Raw genomic sequence first — 26,015 nt, forward strand, 5'->3', positions numbered from 1 at the left:
GCCTTCATTCCAATTGATACAGTCAACGAAATCTGAACTAGGCATCCCCCCCATAGATGACTTTCTTCCAAGACCTCTTGGCGCAACGGTAGCGCGTCTGACTCCAGATCAGAAGGTTGCGTGTTCAAATCAGGTCGTGGTCAGAATTTTGATGTGTGCAATCGCTGCCTTTACACAGCGAAGTCAATGAATCAGCACAAGTACCAATGTGGCTTTACAGTTCAAATGTTGCTAAACAACGACCAATCCGATGATGCTTTAGATGACAGTCGTCTCTCACAAAAGCATGGCACACTGCAAATTCCTATATCAGATGATGCTGTGTGATTGACAGACTTAAATCAGTCTTCAAACAGGGAGTTTAAACCTGGAGGTTCAGATTAAAAATCCTAAAGTTTTCAGACTAAGCTGTTTTGGCTATGGGATTGTATTGTCCACACGTGAACATGTCATGGAAAGTGACAGAAATTGCAATTATAGAAAGACTTGCTTCTGAAGGAAGGTGAATATTAAAAGGACGCCTGAACAGGGACTTGAACCCTGGACCCTCAGATTAAAAGTCTGATGCTCTACCGACTGAGCTATCCGGGCTCTGCATGTAACTGTTTTCATACACCGAACCTGCCGGGCAGATGCATGTCAGATCGTACATTTCCCCAGAGACACAGGCCTTCATTCCAATTGATACAGTCAACGAAATCTGAACTAGGCATCCCCCCCATAGATGACTTTCTTCCAAGACCTCGTGGCGCAACGGTAGCGCGTCTGACTCCAGATCAGAAGGTTGCGTGTTCAAATCACGTCGTGGTCAGAATTTTGATGTGTGCAATCGCTGCCTTTACACAGCGAAGTCAATGAATCAGCACAAGTACCAATGTGGCTTTACAGTTCAAATGTTGCTAAACAACGACCAATCCGATGATGCTTTAGATGACAGTCGTCTCTCACAAAAGCATGGCACACTGCAAATTCCTATATCAGATGATGCTGTGTGATTGACAGACTTAAATCAGTCTTCAAACAGGGAGTTTAAACCTGGAGGTTCAGATTAAAAATCCTAAAGTTTTCAGACTAAGCTGTTTTGGCTATGGGATTGTATTGTCCACACGTGAACATGTCATGGAAAGTGACAGAAATTGCAATTATAGAAAGACTTGCTTCTGAAGGAAGGTGAATATTAAAAGTACGCCTGAACAGGGACTTGAACCCTGGACCCTCAGATTAAAAGTCTGATGCTCTACCGACTGAGCTATCCGGGCTCTGCATGTAACTGTTTTCATACACCTAACCTGCCGGGCAGATGCATGTCAGATCGTACATTTCCCCAGAGACACAGGCCTTCATTCCAATTGATACAGTCAACGAAATCTGAACTAGGCATCCCCCCCATAGATGACTTTCTTCCAAGACCTCGTGGCGCAACGGTAGCGCGTCTGACTCCAGATCAGAAGGTTGCGTGTTCAAATCACGTCGTGGTCAGAATTTTGATGTGTGCAATCGCTGCCTTTACACAGCGAAGTCAATGAATCAGCACAAGTACCAATGTGGCTTTACAGTTCAAATGTTGCTAAACAACGACCAATCCGATGATGCTTTAGATGACAGTCGTCTCTCACAAAAGCATGGCACACTGCAAATTCCTATATCAGATGATGCTGTGTGATTGACAGACTTAAATCAGTCTTCAAACAGGGAGTTTAAACCTGGAGGTTCAGATTAAAAATCCTAAAGTTTTCAGACTAAGCTGTTTTGGCTATGGGATTGTATTGTCCACACGTGAACATGTCATGGAAAGTGACAGAAATTGCAATTATAGAAAGACTTGCTTCTGAAGGAAGGTGAATATTAAAAGGACGCCTGAACAGGGACTTGAACCCTGGACCCTCAGATTAAAAGTCTGATGCTCTACCGACTGAGCTATCCGGGCTCTGCATGTGGCTGTTTTCATACACCTAACCTGCCGGGCAGATGCATGTCAGATCGTACATTTCCCCAGAGACACAGGCCTTCATTCCAATTGATACAGTCAACGAAATCTGAACTGGGCATCCCCCCCATAAATGAGTTTCTTCCAAGACCTCGTGGCGCAACGGTAGCGCGTCTGACTCCAGATCAGAAGGTTGCGTGTTCAAATCACGTCATAGTCAGAATTTTGATGTGTGCAATCGCTGCCTTTACACAGCGAAGTCAATGAATCAGCACAAGTACCAACGTGGCTTTACAGTTCAAATGTTGCTAAACAACGACCAATCCGATGATGCTTTAGATGACAGTCGTCTCTCACAAAAGCATGGCACACTGCAAATTCCTATATCAGATGATGCTATGTGATTGACAGACTTAAATCAGTCTTCAAACAGGGAGTTTAAACCTGGAGGTTCAGATTAAAAATCCTAAAGTTTTCAGACTAAGCTGTTTTGGCTATGGGATTGTATTGTCCACACGTGAACATGTCATGGAAAGTGACAGAAATTGCAATTATAGAAAGACTTGCTTCTGAAGGAAGGTGAATATTAAAAGGACGCCTGAAGAGGGACGTGAACCCTGCACCCTCAGATTAAAAGTCTGATGCTCTACCGACTGAGCTATCCGTGCTCTGAATGTAACTGTTTTCATACACCTAACCTGCCGGGCAGATGCATGTCAGATCGTACATTTCCCCAGAGACACAGGCCTTCATTCCAATTGATACAGTCAACGAAATCTGAACTAGGCATCCCCCCCATAGATGCGTTTCTTCCAAGACCTCGTGGCGCAACGGTAGCGCGTCTGACTCCAGATCAGAAGGTTGCGTGTTCAAATCACGTCGTGGTCAGAATTTTGATGTGTGCAATCGCTGCCTTTACACAGCGAAGTCAATGAATCAGCACAAGTACCAACGTGGCTTTACAGTTCAAATGTTGCTAAACAACGACCAATCCGATGATGCTTTAGATGACAGTCGTCTCTCACAAAAGCATGGCACACTGCAAATTCCTATATCAGATGATGCTATGTGATTGACAGACTTAAATCAGTCTTCAAACAGGGAGTTTAAACCTGGAGGTTCAGATTAAAAATCCTAAAGTTTTCAGACTAAGCTGTTTTGGCTATGGGATTGTATTGTCCACACGTGAACATGTCATGGAAAGTGACAGAAATTGCAATTATAGAAAAACTTGCTTCTGAAGGAAGGTGAATATTAAAAGGACGCCTGAAGAGGGACGTGAACCCTGCACCCTCAGATTAAAAGTCTGATGCTCTACCGACTGAGCTATCCGTGCTCTGAATGTGACTGTTTTCATACACCTAACCTGCCGGGCAGATGCATGTCAGATCGTACATTTCCCCAGAGACACAGGCCTTCATTCCAATTGATACAGTCAACGAAATCTGAACTAGGCATCCCCCCCATAGATGACTTTCTTCCAAGACCTCGTGGCGCAACGGTGGCGCGTCTGACTCCAGATCAGAAGGTTGCGTGTTCAAATCACGTCGTGGTCAGAATTTTGATGTGTGCAATCGCTGCCTTTACACAGCGAAGTCAATGAATCAGCACAAGTACCAATGTGGCTTTACAGTTCAAATGTTGCTAAACAACGACCAATCCGATGATGCTTTAGATGACAGTCGTCTCTCACAAAAGCATGGCACACTGAAAATTCCTATATCAGATGATGCTGTGTGATTGACAGACTTAAATCAGTCTTCAAACAGGGAGTTTAAACCTGGAGGTTCAGATTAAAAATCCTAAAGTTTTCAGACTAAGCTGTTTTGGCTATTGGATTGTATTGTCCACACGTGAACATGTCATGGAAAGTGACAGAAATTGCAATTATAGAAAGACTTGCTTCTGAAGGAAGGTGAATATTAAAAGTACGCCTGAACAGGGACTTGAACCCTGGACCCTCAGATTAAACTCCCTGTTTGAAGACTGATTTAAGTCTGTCAATCACATAGCATCATCTGATATAGGAATTGGGGGGGGATGCCTAGTTCAGATTTCGTTGACTGTATCAATTGGAATGAAGGCCTGTGTCTCTGGGGAAATGCACGATCTGACATGCATCTGCCCGGCAGGTTCGGTGTATTAAAACAGTTACATGCAGTGCCCGAATAGCTCAGTCGGTAGAGCATCAGACTTTTAAACTCCCTGTTTGAAGACTGATTTAAGTCTGTCAATCACATAGCATCATCTGATATAGGAATTTGCAGTGTGCCATGCTTTTGTGAGAGACGACTGTCATCTAAAGCATCATCGGATTGGTCGTTGTTTAGCAACATTTGAACTGTAAAGCCACATTGGTACTTGTGCTGATTCATTGACTTCGCTGTGTAAAGGCAGCGATTGCACACATCAAAATTCTGACCACGACGTGATTTGAACACGCAACCTTCTGATCTGGAGTCAGACGCGCTACCGTTGCGCCACGAGGTCTTGGAAGAAAGTCATCTATGGGAGGGGATGCCTAGTTCAGATTTCGTTGACTGTATCAATTGGAATGAAGGCCTGTGTCTCTGGGGAAATGTACGATCTGACATGCATCTGCCCGTCAGGTTCGGTGTATGAAAACAGTCACATGCAGAGCCCGGATAGCTCAGTCGGTGGAGCATCAGAATTTTAATCTGAGGGTCCAGGGTTCAAGTACCTGTTCAGGCGTCCTTTTAATATTCACCTTCCTTCAGAAGCAAGTCTTTCTATAATTGCAATTTCTGTCACTTTCCATGACATGTTCACGTGTGGACAATACAATCCCATAGCCAAAACAGCTTAGTCTGAAAACTTTAGGATTTTTAATCTGAACCTCCAGGTTTAAACTCCCTGTTTGAAGACTGATTTAAGTCTGTCAATCACACAGCATAATCTGATATAGGAATTTGCAGTGTGCATTGCTTTTGTGAGAGACGAATGTCATCTAAAGCATCATCGGATTGGTCGTTGTTTAGCAACATTTGAACTGTAAAGCCACATTGGTACTTGTGCTGATTCATTGACTTCGCTGTGTAAAGGCAGCGATTGCACACATCAAAATTCAGACCACGACGTGATTTGAACACACAACCTTCTGATCTGGAGTCAGACGCGCTACCGTTGCGCCACGAGGTCTTGGAAGAAACTCATCTATGGGGGGGATGCCTAGTTCAGATTTCGTTGACTGTATCAATTGGAATGAAGGCCTGTGTCTCTGGGGAAATGTACGATCTGACATGCATCTGCCCGGCAGGTTAGGTGTATGAAAACAGTTACATGCAGAGCCCGGATAGCTCAGTCGGTAGAGCGTCAGACTTTTAATCTGAGGGTCCAGGGTTCAAGTCCCTGTTCAGGCGTCCTTTTAATATTCACCTTCCTTCAGAAACAAGTCTTTCTATAATTGCAATTTCTGTCACTTTCCATGACATGTTCACGTGTGGACAATTCAATCCCATAGCCAAAACAGCTTAGTCTGAAAACTTTAGGATTTTTAATCTGAACCTCCAGGTTTAAACTCCCTGTTTGAAGACTGATTTAAGTCTGTCAATCACATAGCATAATCTGATATAGGAATTTGCAGTGTGCCATGCTTTTGTGAGAGACGACTGTCATCTAAAGCATCATCGGATTGGTCGTTGTTTAGCAACATTTGAACTGTAAAGCCACATTGGTACTTGTGCTGATTCATTGACTTCGCTGTGTAAAGGCAGCGATTGCACACATCAAAATTCTGACCACGACGTGATTTGAACACGCAACCTTCTGATCTGGAGTCAGACGCGCTACCGTTGCGGCACGAGGTCTTGGAAGAAAGTCATCTATGGGGGGGATGCCTAGTTCAGATTTCGTTGACTGTATCAATTGGAATGAAGGCCTGTGTCTCTGGGGAAATGTACGATCTGACATGCATCTGCCCGTCAGGTTCGGTGTATGAAAACAGTCACATGCAGAGCCCGGATAGCTCAGTCGGTGGAGCATCAGAATTTTAATCTGAGGGTCCAGGGTTCAAGTACCTGTTCAGGCGTCCTTTTAATATTCACCTTCCTTCAGAAGCAAGTCTTTCTATAATTGCAACTTCTGTCACTTTCCATGACATGTTCACGTGTGGACAATACAATCCCATAGCCAAAACAGCTTAGTCTAAAAACTTTAGGATTTTTAATCTGAACCTCCAGGTTTAAACTCCCTGTTTGAAGACTGATTTAAGTCTGTCAATCACACAGCATAATCTGATATAGGAATTTGCAGTGTGCCATGCTTTTGTGAGAGACGACTGTCATCTAAAGCATCATCGGATTGGTCGTTGTTTAGCAACATTTGAACTGTAAAGCCACATTGGTACTTGTGCTGATTCATTGACTTCGCTGTGTAAAGGCAGCGATTGCACACATCAAAATTCTGACCACGACGTGATTTGAACACACAACCTTCTGATCTGGAGTCAGACGCGCTACCGTTGCGCCACGAGGTCTTGGAAGAAACTCATCGATGGGGGGGATGCCTAGTTCAGATTTCGTTGACTGTATCAATTGGAATGAAGGCCTGTGTCTCTGGGGAAATGTACGATCTGACATGCATCTGCCCGGCAGGTTAGGTGTATGAAAACAGTTACATGCAGAGCCCGGATAGCTCAGTCGGTAGAGCGTCAGACTTTTAATCTGAGGGTCCAGGGTTCAAGTCCCTGTTCAGGCGTCCTTTTAATATTCACCTTCCTTCAGAAGCAAGTCTTTCTATAATTGCAATTTCTGTCACTTTCCATGACATGTTCACGTGTGGACAATACAATCCCATAGCCAAAACAGCTTAGTCTGAAAACTTTAGGATTTTTAATCTGAACCTCCAGGTTTAAACTCCCTGTTTGAAGACTGATTTAAGTCTGTCAATCACACAGCATCATCTGATATAGGAATTTGCAGTGTGCCATGCTTTTGTGAGAGACGACTGTCATCTAAAGCATCATCGGATTGGTCGTTGTTTAGCAACATTTGAACTGTAAAGCCACATTGGTACTTGTGCTGATTCATTGACTTCGCTGTGTAAAGGCAGCGATTGCACACATCAAAATTCTGACCACGACGTGATTTGAACACGCAACCTTCTGATCTGGAGTCAGACGCGCTACCGTTGCGCCACGAGGTCTTGGAAGAAAGTCATCTATGGGGGGGATGCCTAGTTCAGATTTCGTTGACTGTATCAATTGGAATGAAGGCCTGTGTCTCTTGGGAAATGTACGATCTGACATGCATCTGCCCGGCAGGTTAGGTGTATGAAAACAGTTACATGCAGAGCCCGGATAGCTCAGTCGGTAGAGCATCAGACTTTTAATCTGAGGGTCCAGGGTTCAAGTCCCTGTTCAGGCGTACTTATAATATTCACCTTCCTTCAGAAGCAAGTCTTTCTATAATTGCAATTTCTGTCACTTTCCATGACATGTTCACGTGTGGACAATACAATCCCATAGCCAAAACAGCTTAGTCTGAAAACTTTAGGATTTTTAATCTGAACCTCCAGGTTTAAACTCCCTGTTTGAAGACTGATTTAAGTCTGTCAATCACACAGCATCATCTGATATAGGAATTTGCAGTGTGCCATGCTTTTATGAGAGACTACTGTCATCTAAAGCATCATCGGATTGGTCGTTGTTTAGCAACATTTGAACTGTAAAGCCACATTGGTACTTGTGCTGATTCATTGACTTCGCTGTGTAAAGGCAGCGATTGCACACATCAAAATTCTGACCACGACGTGATTTGAACACGCAACCTTCTGATCTGGAGTCAGACGCGCTACCGTTGCGCCACGAGGTCTTGGAAGAAAGTCATCTATGGGGGGGATGCCTAGTTCAGATTTCGTTGACTGTATCAATTGGAATGAAGGCCTGTGTCTCTGGGGAAATGTACGATCTGACATGCATCTGCCCGGCAGGTTAGGTGTATGAAAACAGTTACATGCAGAGCCCGGATAGCTCAGTCGGTAGAGCATCAGACTTTTAATCTGAGGGTCCAGGGTTCAAGTCCCTGTTCAGGCGTACTTTTAATATTCACCTTCCTTCAGAAGCAAGTCTTTCTATAATTGCAATTTCTGTCACTTTCCATGACATGTTCACGTGTGGACAATTCAATCCCATAGCCAAAACAGCTTAGTCTGAAAACTTTAGGATTTTTAATCTGAACCTCCAGGTTTAAACTCCCTGTTTGAAGACTGATTTAAGTCTGTCAATCACATAGCATCATCTGATATAGGAATTTGCAGTGTGCCATGCTTTTGTGAGAGACGACTGTCATCTAAAGCATCATCGGATTGGTCGTTGTTTAGCAACATTTGAACTGTAAAGCCACATTGGTACTTGTGCTGATTCATTGACTTCGCTGTGTAAAGGCAGCAATTGCACACATCAATATTCTGACCACGACGTGATTTGAACACGCAACCTTCTGATCTGGAGTCAGACGCGCTACCGTTGCGCCACGAGGTCTTGGAAGAAAATCATCAATGGGGGGGGATGCCTAGTTCAGATTTCGTTGACTGTATCAATTGGAATGAAGGCCTGTGTCTCTGGGGAAATGTACGATCTGACATGCATCTGCCCGGCAGGTTAGGTGTATGAAAACAGTTACATGCAGAGCCCGGATAGCTCAGTCGGTAGAGCATCAGACTTTTAATCTGAGGGTCCAGGGTTCAAGTCCCTGTTCAGGCGTACTTTTAATATTCACCTTCCTTCAGAAGCAAGTCTTTCTATAATTGCAATTTCTGTCACTTTCCATGACATGTTCACGTGTGGACAATTCAATCCCATAGCCAAAACAGCTTAGTCTGAAAACTTTAGGATTTTTAATCTGAACCTCCAGGTTTAAACTCCCTGTTTGAAGACTGATTTAAGTCTGTCAATCACATAGCATCATCTGATATAGGAATTTGCAGTGTGCCATGCTTTTGTGAGAGACGACTGTCATCTAAAGCATCATCGGATTGGTCGTTGTTTAGCAACATTTGAACTGTAAAGCCACATTGGTACTTGTGCTGATTCATTGACTTCGCTGTGTAAAGGCAGCGATTGCACACATCAAAATTCTGACCACGACGTGATTTGAACACGCAACCTTCTGATCTGGAGTCAGACGTGCTACAGTTGCGCCACGAGGTCTTGGAAGAAAGTAATCTATGGGGGGGATGCCTAGTTCAGATTTCGTTGACTGTATCAATTGGAATGAAGGCCTGTGTCTCTGGGGAAATGTACGATCTGACATGCATCTGCCCGGCAGGTTAGGTGTATGAAAACAGTTACATGCAGAGCCCGGATAGCTCAGTCGGTAGAGCATCAGACTTTTAATCAGAGGGTCCAGGGTTCAAGTCCCTGTTCAGGCGTACTTTTAATATTCACCTTCCTTCAGAAGCAAGTCTTTCTATAATTGCAATTTCTGTCACTTTCCATGACATGTTCACGTGTGGACAATTCAATCCCATAGCCAAAACAGCTTAGTCTGAAAACTTTAGGATTTTTAATCTGAACCTCCAGGTTTAAACTCCCTGTCTGAAGACTGATTTAAGTCTGTCAGTCACATAGCATCATCTGATATAGGAATTTGCAGTGTGCCATGCTTTTGTGAGAGACGACTGTCATCTAAAGCATCATCGGATTGGTCGTTGTTTAGCAACATTTGAACTGTAAAGCCACATTGGTACTTGTGCTGATTCATTGACTTCGCTGTGTAAAGGCAGCGATTACACACATCAAAATTCTGACCACGACGTGATTTGAACACGCAACCTTCTGATCTGGAGTCAGACGCGCTACCGTTGCGCCACGAGGTCTTGGAAGAAACTCATCTATGGGGGGGATGCCTAGTTCAGATTTCGTTGACTGTATCAATTGGAATGAAGGCCTGTGTCTCTGGGGAAATGTACGATCTGACATGCATCTGCCCGGCAGGTTAGGTGTATGAAAACAGGTACATGCAGAGCCCGGATAGCTCAGTCGGTACAGCATCAGACTTTTAATCTGAGGGTCCAGGGTTTAAGTCCCTGTTCAGGCGTCCTTTTAATATTCACCTTCCTTCAGAAGCAAGTCTTTCTATAATTGCAATTTCTGTCACTTTCCATGACATGTTCACGTGTGGACAATACAATCCCATAGCCAAAACAGCTTAGTCTGAAAACTTTAGGATTTTTAATCTGAACCTCCAGGTTTAAACTCCCTGTTTGAAGACTGATTTAAGTCTGTCAATCACACAGCATCATCTGATATAGGAATTTGCAGTGTGCCATGCTTTTGTGAGAGACGACTGTCATCTAAAGCATCATCGGATTGGTCGTTGTTTAGCAACATTTGAACTGTAAAGCCACATTGGTACTTGTGCTGATTCATTGACTTCGCTGTGTAAAGGCAGCAATTGCACACATCAAAATTCTGACCACGACGTGATTTGAACACGCAACCTTCTGATCTGGAGTCAGACGCGCTACCGTTGCGCCACGAGGTCTTGGAAGAAAATCATCAATGGGGGGGGATGCCTAGTTCAGATTTCGTTGACTGTATCAATTGGAATGAAGGCCTGTGTCTCTGGGGAAATGTACGATCTGACATGCATCTGCCCGGCAGGTTAGGTGTATGAAAACAGTTACATGCAGAGCCCGGATAGCTCAGTCGGTAGAGCATCAGACTTTTAATCTGAGGGTCCAGGGTTCAAGTCCCTGTTCAGGCGTCCTTTTAATATTCACCTTCCTTCAGAAGCAAGTCTTTCTATAATTGCAATTTCTGTCACTTTCCATGACATGTTCACGTGTGGACAATACAATCCCATAGCCAAAACAGCTTAGTCTGAAAACTTTAGGATTTTTAATCTGAACCTCCAGGTTTAACCTCCCTGTTTGAAGACTGATTTAAGTCTGTCAATCACACAGCATCATCTGATATAGGAATTTGCAGTGTGCCATGCTTTTGTGAGAGACGACTGTCATCTAAAGCATCATCGGATTGGTCGTTGTTTAGCAACATTTGAACTGTAAAGCCACATTGGTACTTGTGCTGATTCATTGACTTCGCTGTGTAAAGGCAGCGATTGCACACATCAAAATTCTGACCACGACGTGATTTGAACACGCAACCTTCTGATCTGGAGTCAGACGTGCTACAGTTGCGCCACGAGGTCTTGGAAGAAAGTAATCTATGGGGGGGATGCCTAGTTCAGATTTCGTTGACTGTATCAATTGGAATGAAGGCCTGTGTCTCTGGGGAAATGTACGATCTGACATGCATCTGCCCGGCAGGTTAGGTGTATGAAAACAGTTACATGCAGAGCCCGGATAGCTCAGTCGGTAGAGCATCAGACTTTTAATCAGAGGGTCCAGGGTTCAAGTCCCTGTTCAGGCGTACTTTTAATATTCACCTTCCTTCAGAAGCAAGTCTTTCTATAATTGCAATTTCTGTCACTTTCCATGACATGTTCACGTGTGGACAATTCAATCCCATAGCCAAAACAGCTTAGTCTGAAAACTTTAGTATTTTTAATCTGAACCTCCAGGTTTAAACTCCCTGTTTGAAGACTGATTTAAGTCTGTCAGTCACATAGCATCATCTGATATAGGAATTTGCAGTGTGCCATGCTTTTGTGAGAGACGACTGTCATCTAAAGCATCATCGGATTGGTCGTTGTTTAGCAACATTTGAACTGTAAAGCCACATTGGTACTTGTGCTGATTCATTGACTTCGCTGTGTAAAGGCAGCGATTACACACATCAAAATTCTGACCACGACGTGATTTGAACACGCAACCTTCTGATCTGGAGTCAGACGCGCTACCGTTGCGCCACGAGGTCTTGGAAGAAACTCATCTATGGGGGGGATGCCTAGTTCAGATTTCGTTGACTGTATCAATTGGAATGAAGGCCTGTGTCTCTGGGGAAATGTACGATCTGACATGCATCTGCCCGGCAGGTTAGGTGTATGAAAACAGGTACATGCAGAGCCCGGATAGCTCAGTCGGTAGAGCATCAGACTTTTAATCTGAGGGTCCAGGGTTTAAGTCCCTGTTCAGGCGTCCTTTTAATATTCACCTTCCTTCAGAAGCAAGTCTTTCTATAATTGCAATTTCTGTCACTTTCCATGACATGTTCACGTGTGGACAATACAATCCCATAGCCAAAACAGCTTAGTCTGAAAACTTTAGGATTTTTAATCTGAACCTCCAGGTTTAACCTCCCTGTTTGAAGACTGATTTAAGTCTGTCAATCACACAGCATCATCTGATATAGGAATTTGCAGTGTGCCATGCTTTTGTGAGAGACGACTGTCATCTAAAGCATCATCGGATTGGTCGTTGTTTAGCAACATTTGAACTGTAAAGCCACATTGGTACTTGTGCTGATTCATTGACTTCGCTGTGTAAAGGCAGCGATTACACACATCAAAATTCTGACCACGACGTGATTTGAACACGCAACCTTCTGATCTGGAGTCAGACGCGCTACCGTTGCGCCACGAGGTCTTGGAAGAAACTCATCTATGGGGGGGATGCCTAGTTCAGATTTCGTTGACTGTATCAATTGGAATGAAGGCCTGTGTCTCTGGGGAAATGTACGATCTGACATGCATCTGCCCGGCAGGTTAGGTGTATGAAAACAGGTACATGCAGAGCCCGGTTAGCTCAGTCGGTACAGCATCAGACTTTTAATCTGAGGGTCCAGGGTTTAAGTCCCTGTTCAGGCGTCCTTTTAATATTCACCTTCCTTCAGAAGCAAGTCTTTCTATAATTGCAATTTCTGTCACTTTCCATGACATGTTCACGTGTGGACAATACAATCCCATAGCCAAAACAGCTTAGTCTGAAAACTTTAGGATTTTTAATCTGAACCTCCAGGTTTAAACTCCCTGTTTGAAGACTGATTTAAGTCTGTCAATCACACAGCATCATCTGATATAGGAATTTGCAGTGTGCCATGCTTTTGTGAGAGACGACTGTCATCTAAAGCATCATCGGATTGGTCGTTGTTTAGCAACATTTGAACTGTAAAGCCACATTGGTACTTGTGCTGATTCATTGACTTCGCTGTGTAAAGGCAGCAATTGCACACATCAAAATTCTGACCACGACGTGATTTGAACACGCAACCTTCTGATCTGGAGTCAGACGCGCTACCGTTGCGCCACGAGGTCTTGGAAGAAAATCATCAATGAGGGGAGGATGCCTAGTTCAGATTTCGTTGACTGTATCAATTGGAATGAAGGCCTGTGTCTCTGGGGAAATGTACGATCTGACATGCATCTGCCCGGCAGGTTAGGTGTATGAAAACAGTTACATGCAGAGCCCGGATAGCTCAGTCGGTAGAGCATCAGACTTTTAATCTGAGGGTCCAGGGTTCAAGTCCCTGTTCAGGCGTCCTTTTAATATTCACCTTCCTTCAGAAGCAAGTCTTTCTATAATTGCAATTTCTGTCACTTTCCATGACATGTTCACGTGTGGACAATACAATCCCATAGCCAAAACAGCTTAGTCTGAAAACTTTAGGATTTTTAATCTGAACCTCCAGGTTTAACCTCCCTGTTTGAAGACTGATTTAAGTCTGTCAATCACACAGCATCATCTGATATAGGAATTTGCAGTGTGCCATGCTTTTGTGAGAGACGACTGTCATCTAAAGCATCATCGGATTGGTCGTTGTTTAGCAACATTTGAACTGTAAAGCCACATTGGTACTTGTGCTGATTCATTGACTTCGCTGTGTAAAGGCAGCGATTGCACACATCAAAATTCTGACCACGACGTGATTTGAACACGCAACCTTCTGATCTGGAGTCAGACGTGCTACAGTTGCGCCACGAGGTCTTGGAAGAAAGTAATCTATGGGGGGGATGCCTAGTTCAGATTTCGTTGACTGTATCAATTGGAATGAAGGCCTGTGTCTCTGGGGAAATGTACGATCTGACATGCATCTGCCCGGCAGGTTAGGTGTATGAAAACAGTTACATGCAGAGCCCGGATAGCTCAGTCGGTAGAGCATCAGACTTTTAATCAGAGGGTCCAGGGTTCAAGTCCCTGTTCAGGCGTACTTTTAATATTCACCTTCCTTCAGAAGCAAGTCTTTCTATAATTGCAATTTCTGTCACTTTCCATGACATGTTCACGTGTGGACAATTCAATCCCATAGCCAAAACAGCTTAGTCTGAAAACTTTAGTATTTTTAATCTGAACCTCCAGGTTTAAACTCCCTGTTTGAAGACTGATTTAAGTCTGTCAGTCACATAGCATCATCTGATATAGGAATTTGCAGTGTGCCATGCTTTTGTGAGAGACGACTGTCATCTAAAGCATCATCGGATTGGTCGTTGTTTAGCAACATTTGAACTGTAAAGCCACATTGGTACTTGTGCTGATTCATTGACTTCGCTGTGTAAAGGCAGCGATTACACACATCAAAATTCTGACCACGACGTGATTTGAACACGCAACCTTCTGATCTGGAGTCAGACGCGCTACCGTTGCGCCACGAGGTCTTGGAAGAAACTCATCTATGGGGGGGATGCCTAGTTCAGATTTCGTTGACTGTATCAATTGGAATGAAGGCCTGTGTCTCTGGGGAAATGTACGATCTGACATGCATCTGCCCGGCAGGTTAGGTGTATGAAAACAGGTACATGCAGAGCCCGGATAGCTCAGTCGGTAGAGCATCAGACTTTTAATCTGAGGGTCCAGGGTTTAAGTCCCTGTTCAGGCGTCCTTTTAATATTCACCTTCCTTCAGAAGCAAGTCTTTCTATAATTGCAATTTCTGTCACTTTCCATGACATGTTCACGTGTGGACAATACAATCCCATAGCCAAAACAGCTTAGTCTGAAAACTTTAGGATTTTTAATCTGAACCTCCAGGTTTAACCTCCCTGTTTGAAGACTGATTTAAGTCTGTCAATCACACAGCATCATCTGATATAGGAATTTGCAGTGTGCCATGCTTTTGTGAGAGACGACTGTCATCTAAAGCATCATCGGATTGGTCGTTGTTTAGCAACATTTGAACTGTAAAGCCACATTGGTACTTGTGCTGATTCATTGACTTCGCTGTGTAAAGGCAGCGATTGCACACATCAAAATTCTGACCACGACGTGATTTGAACACGCAACCTTCTGATCTGGAGTCAGACGTGCTACAGTTGCGCCACGAGGTCTTGGAAGAAAGTAATCTATGGGGGGGATGCCTAGTTCAGATTTCGTTGACTGTATCAATTGGAATGAAGGCCTGTGTCTCTGGGGAAATGTACGATCTGACATGCATCTGCCCGGCAGGTTAGGTGTATGAAAACAGTTACATGCAGAGCCCGGATAGCTCAGTCGGTAGAGCATCAGACTTTTAATCAGAGGGTCCAGGGTTCAAGTCCCTGTTCAGGCGTACTTTTAATATTCACCTTCCTTCAGAAGCAAGTCTTTCTATAATTGCAATTTCTGTCACTTTCCATGACATGTTCACGTGTGGACAATTCAATCCCATAGCCAAAACAGCTTAGTCTGAAAACTTTAGGATTTTTAATCTGAACCTCCAGGTTTAAACTCCCTGTTTGAAGACTGATTTAAGTCTGTCAGTCACATAGCATCATCTGATATAGGAATTTGCAGTGTGCCATGCTTTTGTGAGAGACGACTGTCATCTAAAGCATCATCGGATTGGTCGTTGTTTAGCAACATTTGAACTGTAAAGCCACATTGGTACTTGTGCTGATTCATTGACTTCGCTGTGTAAAGGCAGCGATTACACACATCAAAATTCTGACCACGACGTGATTTGAACACGCAACCTTCTGATCTGGAGTCAGACGCGCTACCGTTGCGCCACGAGGTCTTGGAAGAAAGTCATCTATGGGGGGGATGCCTAGTTCAGATTTCGTTGACTGTATCAATTGGAATGAAGGCCTGTGTCTCTGGGGAAATGTACGATCTGACATGCATCTGCCCGGCAGGTTAGGTGTATGAAAACAGGTACATGCAGAGCCCGGATAGCTCAGTCGGTACAGCATCAGACTTTTAATCCGAGGGTCCAGGGTTTAAGTCCCTGTTCAGGCGTCCTTTTAATATTCACCTTCCTTCAGAAGCAAGTCTTTCTATAATTGCAATTTCTGTCACTTTCCATGACATGTTCACGTGTGGACAATACAATCCCATAGCCAAAACAGCTTAGTCTGAAAACTTTAGGATTTTTAATCTGAACCTCCAGGTTTAAACTCCCTGTTTGAAGACTGATTTAAGTCTGTCAATCACACAGCATCATCTGATATAGGAATTTGCAGTGTGCCATGCTTTTGTGAGAGACGACTGTCATCTAAAGCATCATCGGATTGGTCGTTGTTTAGCAACATTTGAACTGTAAAGCCACATTGGTACTTGTGCTGATTCATTGACTTCGCTGTGTAAAGGCAGCGATTACACACATCAAAATTCTGACCACGACGTGATTTGAACACGCAACCTTCTGATCTGGAGTCAGACGCGCTACCGTTGCGCCACGAGGTCTTGGAAGAAACTCATCTATGGGGGGGATGCCTAGTTCAGATTTCGTTGACTGTATCAATTGGAATGAAGGCCTGTGTCTCTGGGGAAATGTACGATCTGACATGCATCTGCCCGGCAGGTTAGGTGTATGAAAACAGGTACATGCAGAGCCCGGATAGCTCAGTCGGTACAGCATCAGACTTTTAATCTGAGGGTCCAGGGTTTAAGTCCCTGTTCAGGCGTCCTTTTAATATTCACCTTCCTTCAGAAGCAAGTCTTTCTATAATTGCAATTTCTGTCACTTTCCATGACATGTTCACGTGTGGACAATACAATCCCATAGCCAAAACAGCTTAGTCTGAAAACTTTAGGATTTTTAATCTGAACCTCCAGGTTTAAACTCCCTGTTTGAAGACTGATTTAAGTCTGTCAATCACACAGCATCATCTGATATAGGAATTTGCAGTGTGCCATGCTTTTGTGAGAGACGACTGTCATCTAAAGCATCATCGGATTGGTCGTTGTTTAGCAACATTTGAACTGTAAAGCCACATTGGTACTTGTGCTGATTCATTGACTTCGCTGTGTAAAGGCAGCGATTGCACACATCAAAATTCTGACCACGACGTGATTTGAACACGCAACCTTCTGATCTGGTGTCAGACACGCTACCGTTGCGCCACGAGGTCTTGGAAGAATCTCATCTATGGGGGGGATGCCTAGTTCAGATTTCGTTGACTGTATCAATTGGAATGAAGGCCTGTGTCTCTGGGGAAATGTACGATCTGACATGCATCTGCCCGGCAGGTTAGGTGTATGAAAACATTTACATGCAGAGCCCGGATAGCTCAGTCGGTAGAGCATCAGACGTTTAATCTGAGGGTCCAGGGTTCAAGTCCCTGTTCAGGCGTCCTTTTAATATTCACCATCCTTCAGAAGCAAGTCTTTCTATAATTGCAATTTCTGTCACTTTCCATGACATGTTCACGTGTGAACAATACAATCCCATAGCCAAAACAGCTTAGTCTGAAAACTTTAGGATTTTTAATCTGAACCTCCAGTTTTAAACTCCCTGTTTGAAGAGTGATTTATGTCTGTCAATCACAAAGCATCATCTGATATAGGAATTTGCAGTGTGCCATGCTTTTGTGAGAGACGACTGTCATCTAAAGCATCATCGGATTGGTCGTTGTTTAGCAACATTTGAACTGTAAAGCCACATTGGTACTTGTGCTGATTCATTGACTTCGCTGTGTAAAGGCAGCGATTGCACACATCAAAATTCAGACCACGACGTGATTTGAACACGCAACCTTCTGATCTGGAGTCAGACGCGCTACCGTTGCGCCACAAGGTCTTGGAAGAATCTCATCTATGGGGGGGATGCCTAGTTCAGATTTCGTTGACTGTATCAATTGGAATGAAGGCCTGTGTCTCTGGGGAAATGTACGATCTGACATGCATCTACCCGGCAGGTTAGGTGTATGAAAACAGTTACATGCAGAGCCCGGATAGCTCAGTCGGTAGAGCATCAGACGTTTAATCTGAGGGTCCAGGGTTCAAGTCCCTGGTCAGGCGTCCTTTTAATATTCACCTTCCTTCAGAAGCAAGTCTTTCTATAATTGCAATTTCTGTCACATTCCATGACATGTTCACGTGTGAAATATACAATCCCATAGCCAAAACAGCTTAGTCTGAAAACTTTTGGATTTTTAATCTGAACCTCCAGTTTTAAACTCCCTGTTTGAAGACTGATTTATGTCTGTCAATCACATAGCATCATCTGATATAGGAATTTGCAGTGTGCCATGCTTTTGTGAGAGACGACTGTCATCTAAAGCATCATCGGATTGGTCGTTGTTTAGCAACATTTGAACTATAAAGCCACATTGGTACTTGTGCTGATTCATTGACTTCGCTGTGTAAAGGCAGCGATTGCACACATCAAAATTCTGACCACGACGTGATTTGAACACGCAACCTTCTGATCTGGAGTCAGACACGCTACCGTTGCGCCACGAGGTCTTTGAAGAAAGTCATCTGTGGGGGGGATGCCTAGTTCAGATTTCGTTGACTGTATCAATTGGAATGAAGGCCTGTGTCTCTGGGGAAATGTACGATCTGACATGCATCTGCCCGGCAGGTTAGGTGTATGAAAACAGGTACATGCAGAGCCCGGATAGCTCAGTCGGTACAGCATCAGACTTTTAATCTGAGGGTCCAGGGTTTAAGTCCCTGTTCAGGCGTCCTTTTAATATTCACCTTCCTTCAGAAGCAAGTCTTTCTATAATTGCAATTTCTGTCACTTTCCATGACATGTTCACGTGTGGACAATACAATCCCATAGCCAAAACAGCTTAGTCTGAAAACTTTAGGATTTTTAATCTGAACCTCCAGGTTTAAACTCCCTGTTTGAAGACTGATTTAAGTCTGTCAATCACACAGCATCATCTGATATAGGAATTTGCAGTGTGCCATGCTTTTGTGAGAGACGACTGTCATCTAAAGCATCATCGGATTGGTCGTTGTTTAGCAACATTTGAACTGTAAAGCCACATTGGTACTTGTGCTGATTCATTGACTTCGCTGTGTAAAGGCAGCGATTACACACATCAAAATTCTGACCACGACGTGATTTGAACACGCAACCTTCTGATCTGGAGTCAGACGCGCTACCGTTGCGCCACGAGGTCTTGGAAGAAACTCATCTATGGGGGGGATGCCTAGTTCAGATTTCGTTGACTGTATCAATTGGAATGAAGGCCTGTGTCTCTGGGGAAATGTACGATCTGACATGCATCTGCCCGGCAGGTTAGGTGTATGAAAACAGGTACATGCAGAGCCCGGATAGCTCAGTCGGTACAGCATCAGACTTTTAATCTGAGGGTCCAGGGTTTAAGTCCCTGTTCAGGCGTCCTTTTAATATTCACCTTCCTTCAGAAGCAAGTCTTTCTATAATTGCAATTTCTGTCACTTTCCATGACATGTTCACGTGTGGACAATACAATCCCATAGCCAAAACAGCTTAGTCTGAAAACTTTAGGATTTTTAATCTGAACCTCCAGGTTTAAACTCCCTGTTTGAAGACTGATTTAAGTCTGTCAATCACACAGCATCATCTGATATAGGAATTTGCAGTGTGCCATGCTTTTGTGAGAGACGACTGTCATCTAAAGCATCATCGGATTGGTCGTTGTTTAGCAACATTTGAACTGTAAAGCCACATTGGTACTTGTGCTGATTCATTGACTTCGCTGTGTAAAGGCAGCGATTGCACACATCAAAATTCTGACCACGACGTGATTTGAACACGCAACCTTCTGATCTGGTGTCAGACACGCTACCGTTGCGCCACGAGGTCTTGGAAGAATCTCATCTATGGGGGGGATGCCTAGTTCAGATTTCGTTGACTGTATCAATTGGAATGAAGGCCTGTGTCTCTGGGGAAATGTACGATCTGACATGCATCTGCCCGGCAGGTTAGGTGTATGAAAACATTTACATGCAGAGCCCGGATAGCTCAGTCGGTAGAGCATCAGACGTTTAATCTGAGGGTCCAGGGTTCAAGTCCCTGTTCAGGCGTCCTTTTAATATTCACCATCCTTCAGAAGCAAGTCTTTCTATAATTGCAATTTCTGTCACTTTCCATGACATGTTCACGTGTGAACAATACAATCCCATAGCCAAAACAGCTTAGTCTGAAAACTTTAGGATTTTTAATCTGAACCTCCAGTTTTAAACTCCCTGTTTGAAGAGTGATTTATGTCTGTCAATCACAAAGCATCATCTGATATAGGAATTTGCAGTGTGCCATGCTTTTGTGAGAGACGACTGTCATCTAAAGCATCATGGGATTGGTCGTTGTTTAGCAACATTTGAACTGTAAAGCCACATTGGTACTTGTGCTGATTCATTGACTTCGCTGTGTAAAGGCAGCGATTGCACACATCAAAATTCAGACCACGACGTGATTTGAACACGCAACCTTCTGATCTGGAGTCAGACGCGCTACCGTTGCGCCACAAGGTCTTGGAAGAATCTCATCTATGGGGGGGATGCCTAGTTCAGATTTCGTTGACTGTATCAATTGGAATGAAGGCCTGTGTCTCTGGGGAAATGTACGATCTGACATGCATCTACCCGGCAGGTTAGGTGTATGAAAACAGTTACATGCAGAGCCCGGATAGCTCAGTCGGTAGAGCATCAGACGTTTAATCTGAGGGTCCAGGGTTCAAGTCCCTGGTCAGGCGTCCTTTTAATATTCACCTTCCTTCAGAAGCAAGTCTTTCTATAATTGCAATTTCTGTCACATTCCATGACATGTTCACGTGTGAAATATACAATCCCATAGCCAAAACAGCTTAGTCTGAAAACTTTTGGATTTTTAATCTGAACCTCCAGTTTTAAACTCCCTGTTTGAAGACTGATTTATGTCTGTCAATCACATAGCATCATCTGATATAGGAATTTGCAGTGTGCCATGCTTTTGTGAGAGACGACTGTCATCTAAAGCATCATCGGATTGGTCGTTGTTTAGCAACATTTGAACTATAAAGCCACATTGGTACTTGTGCTGATTCATTGACTTCGCTGTGTAAAGGCAGCGATTGCACACATCAAAATTCTGACCACGACGTGATTTGAACACGCAACCTTCTGATCTGGAGTCAGACACGCTACCGTTGCGCCACGAGGTCTTTGAAGAAAGTCATCTGTGGGGGGGATGCCTAGTTCAGATTTCGTTGACTGTATCAATTGGAATGAAGGCCTGTGTCTCTGGGGAAATGTACGATCTGACATGCATCTGCCCGGCAGGTTAGGTGTATGAAAACAGGTACATGCAGAGCCCGGATAGCTCAGTCGGTACAGCATCAGACTTTTAATCTGAGGGTCCAGGGTTTAAGTCCCTGTTCAGGCGTCCTTTTAATATTCACCTTCCTTCAGAAGCAAGTCTTTCTATAATTGCAATTTCTGTCACTTTCCATGACATGTTCACGTGTGGACAATACAATCCCATAGCCAAAACAGCTTAGTCTGAAAACTTTAGGATTTTTAATCTGAACCTCCAGGTTTAAACTCCCTGTTTGAAGACTGATTTAAGTCTGTCAATCACACAGCATCATCTGATATAGGAATTTGCAGTGTGCCATGCTTTTGTGAGAGACGACTGTCATCTAAAGCATCATCGGATTGGTCGTTGTTTAGCAACATTTGAACTGTAAAGCCACATTGGTACTTGTGCTGATTCATTGACTTCGCTGTGTAAAGGCAGCGATTACACACATCAAAATTCTGACCACGACGTGATTTGAACACGCAACCTTCTGATCTGGAGTCAGACGCGCTACCGTTGCGCCACGAGGTCTTGGAAGAAACTCATCTATGGGGGGGATGCCTAGTTCAGATTTCGTTGACTGTATCAATTGGAATGAAGGCCTGTGTCTCTGGGGAAATGTACGATCTGACATGCATCTGCCCGGCAGGTTAGGTGTATGAAAACAGGTACATGCAGAGCCCGGATAGCTCAGTCGGTACAGCATCAGACTTTTAATCTGAGGGTCCAGGGTTTAAGTCCCTGTTCAGGCGTCCTTTTAATATTCACCTTCCTTCAGAAGCAAGTCTTTCTATAATTGCAATTTCTGTCACTTTCCATGACATGTTCACGTGTGGACAATACAATCCCATAGCCAAAACAGCTTAGTCTGAAAACTTTAGGATTTTTAATCTGAACCTCCAGGTTTAAACTCCCTGTTTGAAGACTGATTTAAGTCTGTCAATCACACAGCATCATCTGATATAGGAATTTGCAGTGTGCCATGCTTTTGTGAGAGACGACTGTCATCTAAAGCATCATCGGATTGGTCGTTGTTTAGCAACATTTGAACTGTAAAGCCACATTGGTACTTGTGCTGATTCATTGACTTCGCTGTGTAAAGGCAGCGATTGCACACATCAAAATTCTGACCACGACGTGATTTGAACACGCAACCTTCTGATCTGGTGTCAGACACGCTACCGTTGCGCCACGAGGTCTTGGAAGAATCTCATCTATGGGGGGGATGCCTAGTTCAGATTTCGTTGACTGTATCAATTGGAATGAAGGCCTGTGTCTCTGGGGAAATGTACGATCTGACATGCATCTACCCGGCAGGTTAGGTGTATGAAAACAGTTACATGCAGAGCCCGGATAGCTCAGTCGGTAGAGCATCAGACGTTTAATCTGAGGGTCCAGGGTTCAAGTCCCTGGTCAGGCGTCCTTTTAATATTCACCTTCCTTCAGAAGCAAGTCTTTCTATAATTGCAATTTCTGTCACATTCCATGACATGTTCACGTGTGAAATATACAATCCCATAGCCAAAACAGTTTAGTCTGAAAACTTTTGGATTTTTAATCTGAACCTCCAGTTTTAAACTCCCTGTTTGAAGACTGATTTATGTCTGTCAATCACATAGCATCATCTGATATAGGAATTTGCAGTGTGCCATGCTTTTGTGAGAGACGACTGTCATCTAAAGCATCATCGGATTGGTCGTTGTTTAGCAACATTTGAACTATAAAGCCACATTGGTACTTGTGCTGATTCATTGACTTCGCTGTGTAAAGGCAGCGATTGCACACATCAAAATTCTGACCACGACGTGATTTGAACACGCAACCTTCTGATCTGGAGTCAGACACGCTACCGTTGCGCCACGAGGTCTTTGAAGAAATTCATCTGTGGGGGGGATGCCTAGTTCAGATTTCGTTGACTGTATCAATTGGAATGAAGGCCTGTGTCTCTGGGGAAATGTACGATCTGACATGCATCTGCCCGGCAGGTTAGGTGTATGAAAACAGTTACATGCAGAGCCCGGATAGCTCAGTCGGTAGAGCATCAGACTTTTAATCTGAGGGTCCAGGGTTCAAGTCCCTGTTCAGGTGTCCTTTTAATATTCACCTTCCTTCAGAAGCAAGTCTTTCTATAATTGCAATTTCTGTCACTTTCCATGACATGTTCACGTGTGGACAATACAATCCCATAGCCAAAACAGCTTAGTCTGAAAACTTTAGGATTTTTAATCTGAACCTCCAGGTTTAAACTCCCTGTTTGAAGACTGATTTAAGTCTGTCAATCACATAGCATCATCTGATATAGGAATTTGCAGTGTGCCATGCTTTTGTGAGAGACGACTGTCATCTAAAGCATCCTCGGATTGGTCGTTGTTTAGCAACATTTGAACTGTAAAGCCACTTTGGTACTTGTGCTGATTCATTGACTTCGCTGTGTAAAGGCAGAGATTGCACACATCAAAACTCTGCCCACGACGTGATTTGAACACGCAACCTTCTGATCTGGAGTCAGACGCGCTACCGTTGCGCCACAAGGTCTTGGAAGAATCTCATCTATGGGGGGGATGCCTAGTTCAGATTTCGTTGACTGTATCAATTGGAATGAAGGCCTGTGTCTCTGGGGAAATGTACGATCTGACATGCATCTACCCGGCAGGTTAGGTGTATGAAAACAGTTACATGCAGAGCCCGGATAGCTCAGTCGGTAGAGCATCAGACGTTTAATCTGAGGGTCCAGGGTTCAAGTCCCTGGTCAGGCGTCCTTTTAATATTCACCTTCCTTCAGAAGCAAGTCTTTCTATAATTGCAATTTCTGTCACATTCCATGACATGTTCACGTGTGAACAATACAATCCCATAGCCAAAACAGCTTAGTCTGAAAACTTTAGGATTTTTAATCTGAACCTCCAGTTTTAAACTCCCTGTTTGAAGACTGATTTATGTCTGTCAATCACATAGCATCATCTGATATAGGAATTTGCAGTGTGCCATGCTTTTGTGAGAGACGACTGTCATCTAAAGCATCATCGGATTGGTCGTTGTTTAGCAACATTTGAACTGTAAAGCCACATTGGTTCTTGTGCTGATTCATTGACTTCGCTGTGTAAAGGCAGCGATTGCACACATGAAAATTCTGACCACGACGTGATTTGAACACGAAACTTTCTGATCTGGAGTCAGACGCGCTACCGTTGCGCCACAAGGTCTTGGAAGAATCTCATCTATGGGGGGGATGCCTAGTTCAGATTTCGTTGACTGTATCAATTGGAATGAAGGCCTGTGTCTCTGGGGAAATGTACGATCTGACATGCATCTGCCCGGCAGGTTAGGTGTATGAAAACAGTTACATGCAGAGCCCGGATAGCTCAGTCGGTAGAGCATCAGACGTTTAATCTGAGGGTCCAGGGTTCAAGTCCCTGTTCAGGCGTCCTTTTAATATTCACCATCCTTCAGAAGCAAGTCTTTCTATAATTGCAATTTCTGTCACTTTCCATGACATGTTCACGTGTGAACAATACAATCCCATAGCCAAAACAGCTTAGTCTGAAAACTTTAGGATTTTTAATCTGAACCTCCAGTTTTAAACTCCCTGTTTGAAGACTGATTTATGTCTGTCAATCACATAGCATCATCTGATATAGGAATTTGCAGTGTGCCATGCTTTTGTGAGAGACGACTGTCATCTAAAGCATCATCGGATTGGTCGTTGTTTAGCAACATTTGAACTGTAAAGCCACATTGGTACTTGTGCTGATTCATTGACTTCGCTGTGTAAAGGCAGCGATTGCACACATCAAAATTCAGACCACGACGTGATTTGAACACGCAACCTTCTGATCTGGAGTCAGACGCGCTACCGTTGCGCCAGAAGGTCTTGGAAGAATCTCATCTATGGGGGGGATGCCTAGTTCAGATTTCGTTGACTGTATCAATTGGAATGAAGGCCTGTGTCTCTGGGGAAATGTACGATCTGACATGCATCTGCCCGGCAGGTTAGGTGTATGAAAACAGTTATATGCAGAGCCCGGATAGCTCATTCGGTAGAGCATCAGATTTTTAATCTGAGAGTCCAGGGTTCAAGTCCCTGTTCAGGCGTCCTTTTAATATTCACCTTCCTTCAGAAGCAAGTCTTTCTATAATTGCAATTTCTGTCACTTTCCATGACATGTTCACGTGTGAACAATACAATCCCATAGCCAAAACAGCTTAGTCTGAAAACTTTAGGATTTTTAATCTGAACCTCCAGTATTAAACTCCCTGTTTGAAGACTGATTTATGTTTGTCAATCACATAGCATCATCTGATATAGGAATTTGCAGTGTGCCATGCTTTTGTGAGAGACGACTGTCATCTAAAGCATCATCGGATTGGTCGTTGTTTAGCAACATTTGAACTATAAAGCCACATTGGTACTTGTGCTGATTCATTGACTTCGCTGTGTAAAGGCAGCGATTGCACACATCAAACTTCTGACCACGACGTGATTTGAACACGCAACCTTCTGATCTGGAGTCAGACGCGCTACCGTTGCGCCACGAGGTCTTGGAAGAAAGTCATCTTTGGGGGGGATGCCTAGTTCAGATTTCGTTGACTGTATCAATTGGAATGAAGGCCTGTGTCTCTGGGGAAATGTACGATCTGACATGCATCTGCCCGGCAGGTTAGGTGTATGAAAACATTTATATGCAGAGCCCGGATAGCTCATTCGGTAGAGCATCAGATTTTTAATCTGAGAGTCCAGGGTTCAAGTCCCTGTTCA

At 43.8% G+C, this 26,015-nt stretch overlaps 42 non-coding genes across 42 annotated transcripts; 17 read left to right on the plus strand and 25 right to left on the minus strand.

Annotated features, from left to right (window-relative positions):
* Positions 1–518: 518 nt before the first annotated feature.
* On the minus strand, positions 519–591 carry trnak-uuu (transfer RNA lysine (anticodon UUU)). Its single transcript has one exon. It is a non-coding gene; the product is annotated as a tRNA-Lys (tRNA).
* Positions 592–739: 148 nt separating this feature from the next.
* Positions 740–811, plus strand: trnaw-cca (transfer RNA tryptophan (anticodon CCA)). The gene has a single exon. It is a non-coding gene; the product is annotated as a tRNA-Trp (tRNA).
* Positions 812–1,186: 375 nt separating this feature from the next.
* On the minus strand, positions 1,187–1,259 carry trnak-uuu (transfer RNA lysine (anticodon UUU)). Its single transcript has one exon. It is a non-coding gene; the product is annotated as a tRNA-Lys (tRNA).
* A 148-nt stretch (positions 1,260–1,407) lies between these two features.
* trnaw-cca (transfer RNA tryptophan (anticodon CCA)) lies at positions 1,408–1,479 on the plus strand. The gene has a single exon. It is a non-coding gene; the product is annotated as a tRNA-Trp (tRNA).
* A 375-nt stretch (positions 1,480–1,854) lies between these two features.
* trnak-uuu (transfer RNA lysine (anticodon UUU)) lies at positions 1,855–1,927 on the minus strand. Its single transcript has one exon. It is a non-coding gene; the product is annotated as a tRNA-Lys (tRNA).
* An 816-nt stretch (positions 1,928–2,743) lies between these two features.
* trnaw-cca (transfer RNA tryptophan (anticodon CCA)) lies at positions 2,744–2,815 on the plus strand. The gene has a single exon. It is a non-coding gene; the product is annotated as a tRNA-Trp (tRNA).
* Positions 2,816–4,345: 1,530 nt separating this feature from the next.
* On the minus strand, positions 4,346–4,417 carry trnaw-cca (transfer RNA tryptophan (anticodon CCA)). The gene has a single exon. It is a non-coding gene; the product is annotated as a tRNA-Trp (tRNA).
* Positions 4,418–5,014: 597 nt separating this feature from the next.
* On the minus strand, positions 5,015–5,086 carry trnaw-cca (transfer RNA tryptophan (anticodon CCA)). The gene has a single exon. It is a non-coding gene; the product is annotated as a tRNA-Trp (tRNA).
* Positions 5,087–5,234: 148 nt separating this feature from the next.
* On the plus strand, positions 5,235–5,307 carry trnak-uuu (transfer RNA lysine (anticodon UUU)). The gene has a single exon. It is a non-coding gene; the product is annotated as a tRNA-Lys (tRNA).
* Positions 5,308–6,350: 1,043 nt separating this feature from the next.
* Positions 6,351–6,422, minus strand: trnaw-cca (transfer RNA tryptophan (anticodon CCA)). The gene has a single exon. It is a non-coding gene; the product is annotated as a tRNA-Trp (tRNA).
* Positions 6,423–6,570: 148 nt separating this feature from the next.
* Positions 6,571–6,643, plus strand: trnak-uuu (transfer RNA lysine (anticodon UUU)). The gene has a single exon. It is a non-coding gene; the product is annotated as a tRNA-Lys (tRNA).
* Positions 6,644–7,018: 375 nt separating this feature from the next.
* On the minus strand, positions 7,019–7,090 carry trnaw-cca (transfer RNA tryptophan (anticodon CCA)). The gene has a single exon. It is a non-coding gene; the product is annotated as a tRNA-Trp (tRNA).
* A 148-nt stretch (positions 7,091–7,238) lies between these two features.
* Positions 7,239–7,311, plus strand: trnak-uuu (transfer RNA lysine (anticodon UUU)). Its single transcript has one exon. It is a non-coding gene; the product is annotated as a tRNA-Lys (tRNA).
* Positions 7,312–7,686: 375 nt separating this feature from the next.
* On the minus strand, positions 7,687–7,758 carry trnaw-cca (transfer RNA tryptophan (anticodon CCA)). The gene has a single exon. It is a non-coding gene; the product is annotated as a tRNA-Trp (tRNA).
* A 148-nt stretch (positions 7,759–7,906) lies between these two features.
* trnak-uuu (transfer RNA lysine (anticodon UUU)) lies at positions 7,907–7,979 on the plus strand. The gene has a single exon. It is a non-coding gene; the product is annotated as a tRNA-Lys (tRNA).
* Positions 7,980–8,354: 375 nt separating this feature from the next.
* Positions 8,355–8,426, minus strand: trnaw-cca (transfer RNA tryptophan (anticodon CCA)). The gene has a single exon. It is a non-coding gene; the product is annotated as a tRNA-Trp (tRNA).
* A 149-nt stretch (positions 8,427–8,575) lies between these two features.
* trnak-uuu (transfer RNA lysine (anticodon UUU)) lies at positions 8,576–8,648 on the plus strand. The gene has a single exon. It is a non-coding gene; the product is annotated as a tRNA-Lys (tRNA).
* A 595-nt stretch (positions 8,649–9,243) lies between these two features.
* Positions 9,244–9,316, plus strand: trnak-uuu (transfer RNA lysine (anticodon UUU)). Its single transcript has one exon. It is a non-coding gene; the product is annotated as a tRNA-Lys (tRNA).
* Positions 9,317–9,691: 375 nt separating this feature from the next.
* On the minus strand, positions 9,692–9,763 carry trnaw-cca (transfer RNA tryptophan (anticodon CCA)). Its single transcript has one exon. It is a non-coding gene; the product is annotated as a tRNA-Trp (tRNA).
* A 596-nt stretch (positions 9,764–10,359) lies between these two features.
* Positions 10,360–10,431, minus strand: trnaw-cca (transfer RNA tryptophan (anticodon CCA)). The gene has a single exon. It is a non-coding gene; the product is annotated as a tRNA-Trp (tRNA).
* A 149-nt stretch (positions 10,432–10,580) lies between these two features.
* trnak-uuu (transfer RNA lysine (anticodon UUU)) lies at positions 10,581–10,653 on the plus strand. Its single transcript has one exon. It is a non-coding gene; the product is annotated as a tRNA-Lys (tRNA).
* A 595-nt stretch (positions 10,654–11,248) lies between these two features.
* trnak-uuu (transfer RNA lysine (anticodon UUU)) lies at positions 11,249–11,321 on the plus strand. The gene has a single exon. It is a non-coding gene; the product is annotated as a tRNA-Lys (tRNA).
* Positions 11,322–11,696: 375 nt separating this feature from the next.
* On the minus strand, positions 11,697–11,768 carry trnaw-cca (transfer RNA tryptophan (anticodon CCA)). The gene has a single exon. It is a non-coding gene; the product is annotated as a tRNA-Trp (tRNA).
* Positions 11,769–11,916: 148 nt separating this feature from the next.
* Positions 11,917–11,989, plus strand: trnak-uuu (transfer RNA lysine (anticodon UUU)). Its single transcript has one exon. It is a non-coding gene; the product is annotated as a tRNA-Lys (tRNA).
* A 375-nt stretch (positions 11,990–12,364) lies between these two features.
* On the minus strand, positions 12,365–12,436 carry trnaw-cca (transfer RNA tryptophan (anticodon CCA)). The gene has a single exon. It is a non-coding gene; the product is annotated as a tRNA-Trp (tRNA).
* Positions 12,437–13,032: 596 nt separating this feature from the next.
* On the minus strand, positions 13,033–13,104 carry trnaw-cca (transfer RNA tryptophan (anticodon CCA)). Its single transcript has one exon. It is a non-coding gene; the product is annotated as a tRNA-Trp (tRNA).
* Positions 13,105–13,254: 150 nt separating this feature from the next.
* trnak-uuu (transfer RNA lysine (anticodon UUU)) lies at positions 13,255–13,327 on the plus strand. Its single transcript has one exon. It is a non-coding gene; the product is annotated as a tRNA-Lys (tRNA).
* Positions 13,328–13,922: 595 nt separating this feature from the next.
* trnak-uuu (transfer RNA lysine (anticodon UUU)) lies at positions 13,923–13,995 on the plus strand. The gene has a single exon. It is a non-coding gene; the product is annotated as a tRNA-Lys (tRNA).
* A 375-nt stretch (positions 13,996–14,370) lies between these two features.
* On the minus strand, positions 14,371–14,442 carry trnaw-cca (transfer RNA tryptophan (anticodon CCA)). Its single transcript has one exon. It is a non-coding gene; the product is annotated as a tRNA-Trp (tRNA).
* Positions 14,443–14,590: 148 nt separating this feature from the next.
* trnak-uuu (transfer RNA lysine (anticodon UUU)) lies at positions 14,591–14,663 on the plus strand. Its single transcript has one exon. It is a non-coding gene; the product is annotated as a tRNA-Lys (tRNA).
* A 595-nt stretch (positions 14,664–15,258) lies between these two features.
* On the plus strand, positions 15,259–15,331 carry trnak-uuu (transfer RNA lysine (anticodon UUU)). The gene has a single exon. It is a non-coding gene; the product is annotated as a tRNA-Lys (tRNA).
* Positions 15,332–15,706: 375 nt separating this feature from the next.
* Positions 15,707–15,778, minus strand: trnaw-cca (transfer RNA tryptophan (anticodon CCA)). The gene has a single exon. It is a non-coding gene; the product is annotated as a tRNA-Trp (tRNA).
* A 596-nt stretch (positions 15,779–16,374) lies between these two features.
* Positions 16,375–16,446, minus strand: trnaw-cca (transfer RNA tryptophan (anticodon CCA)). Its single transcript has one exon. It is a non-coding gene; the product is annotated as a tRNA-Trp (tRNA).
* Positions 16,447–17,710: 1,264 nt separating this feature from the next.
* Positions 17,711–17,782, minus strand: trnaw-cca (transfer RNA tryptophan (anticodon CCA)). The gene has a single exon. It is a non-coding gene; the product is annotated as a tRNA-Trp (tRNA).
* A 596-nt stretch (positions 17,783–18,378) lies between these two features.
* trnaw-cca (transfer RNA tryptophan (anticodon CCA)) lies at positions 18,379–18,450 on the minus strand. Its single transcript has one exon. It is a non-coding gene; the product is annotated as a tRNA-Trp (tRNA).
* A 596-nt stretch (positions 18,451–19,046) lies between these two features.
* Positions 19,047–19,118, minus strand: trnaw-cca (transfer RNA tryptophan (anticodon CCA)). The gene has a single exon. It is a non-coding gene; the product is annotated as a tRNA-Trp (tRNA).
* Positions 19,119–20,382: 1,264 nt separating this feature from the next.
* On the minus strand, positions 20,383–20,454 carry trnaw-cca (transfer RNA tryptophan (anticodon CCA)). The gene has a single exon. It is a non-coding gene; the product is annotated as a tRNA-Trp (tRNA).
* Positions 20,455–21,050: 596 nt separating this feature from the next.
* trnaw-cca (transfer RNA tryptophan (anticodon CCA)) lies at positions 21,051–21,122 on the minus strand. Its single transcript has one exon. It is a non-coding gene; the product is annotated as a tRNA-Trp (tRNA).
* A 596-nt stretch (positions 21,123–21,718) lies between these two features.
* Positions 21,719–21,790, minus strand: trnaw-cca (transfer RNA tryptophan (anticodon CCA)). Its single transcript has one exon. It is a non-coding gene; the product is annotated as a tRNA-Trp (tRNA).
* A 1,264-nt stretch (positions 21,791–23,054) lies between these two features.
* Positions 23,055–23,126, minus strand: trnaw-cca (transfer RNA tryptophan (anticodon CCA)). Its single transcript has one exon. It is a non-coding gene; the product is annotated as a tRNA-Trp (tRNA).
* A 148-nt stretch (positions 23,127–23,274) lies between these two features.
* trnak-uuu (transfer RNA lysine (anticodon UUU)) lies at positions 23,275–23,347 on the plus strand. Its single transcript has one exon. It is a non-coding gene; the product is annotated as a tRNA-Lys (tRNA).
* A 2,379-nt stretch (positions 23,348–25,726) lies between these two features.
* Positions 25,727–25,798, minus strand: trnaw-cca (transfer RNA tryptophan (anticodon CCA)). Its single transcript has one exon. It is a non-coding gene; the product is annotated as a tRNA-Trp (tRNA).
* Between the last annotated feature and the right edge of the window lie 217 nt (positions 25,799–26,015).

The sequence above is a fragment of the Salvelinus fontinalis genome, chromosome 3, assembly GCF_029448725.1.
Source record: "Salvelinus fontinalis isolate EN_2023a chromosome 3, ASM2944872v1, whole genome shotgun sequence".
NCBI lineage: Eukaryota > Metazoa > Chordata > Actinopteri > Salmoniformes > Salmonidae > Salvelinus > Salvelinus fontinalis.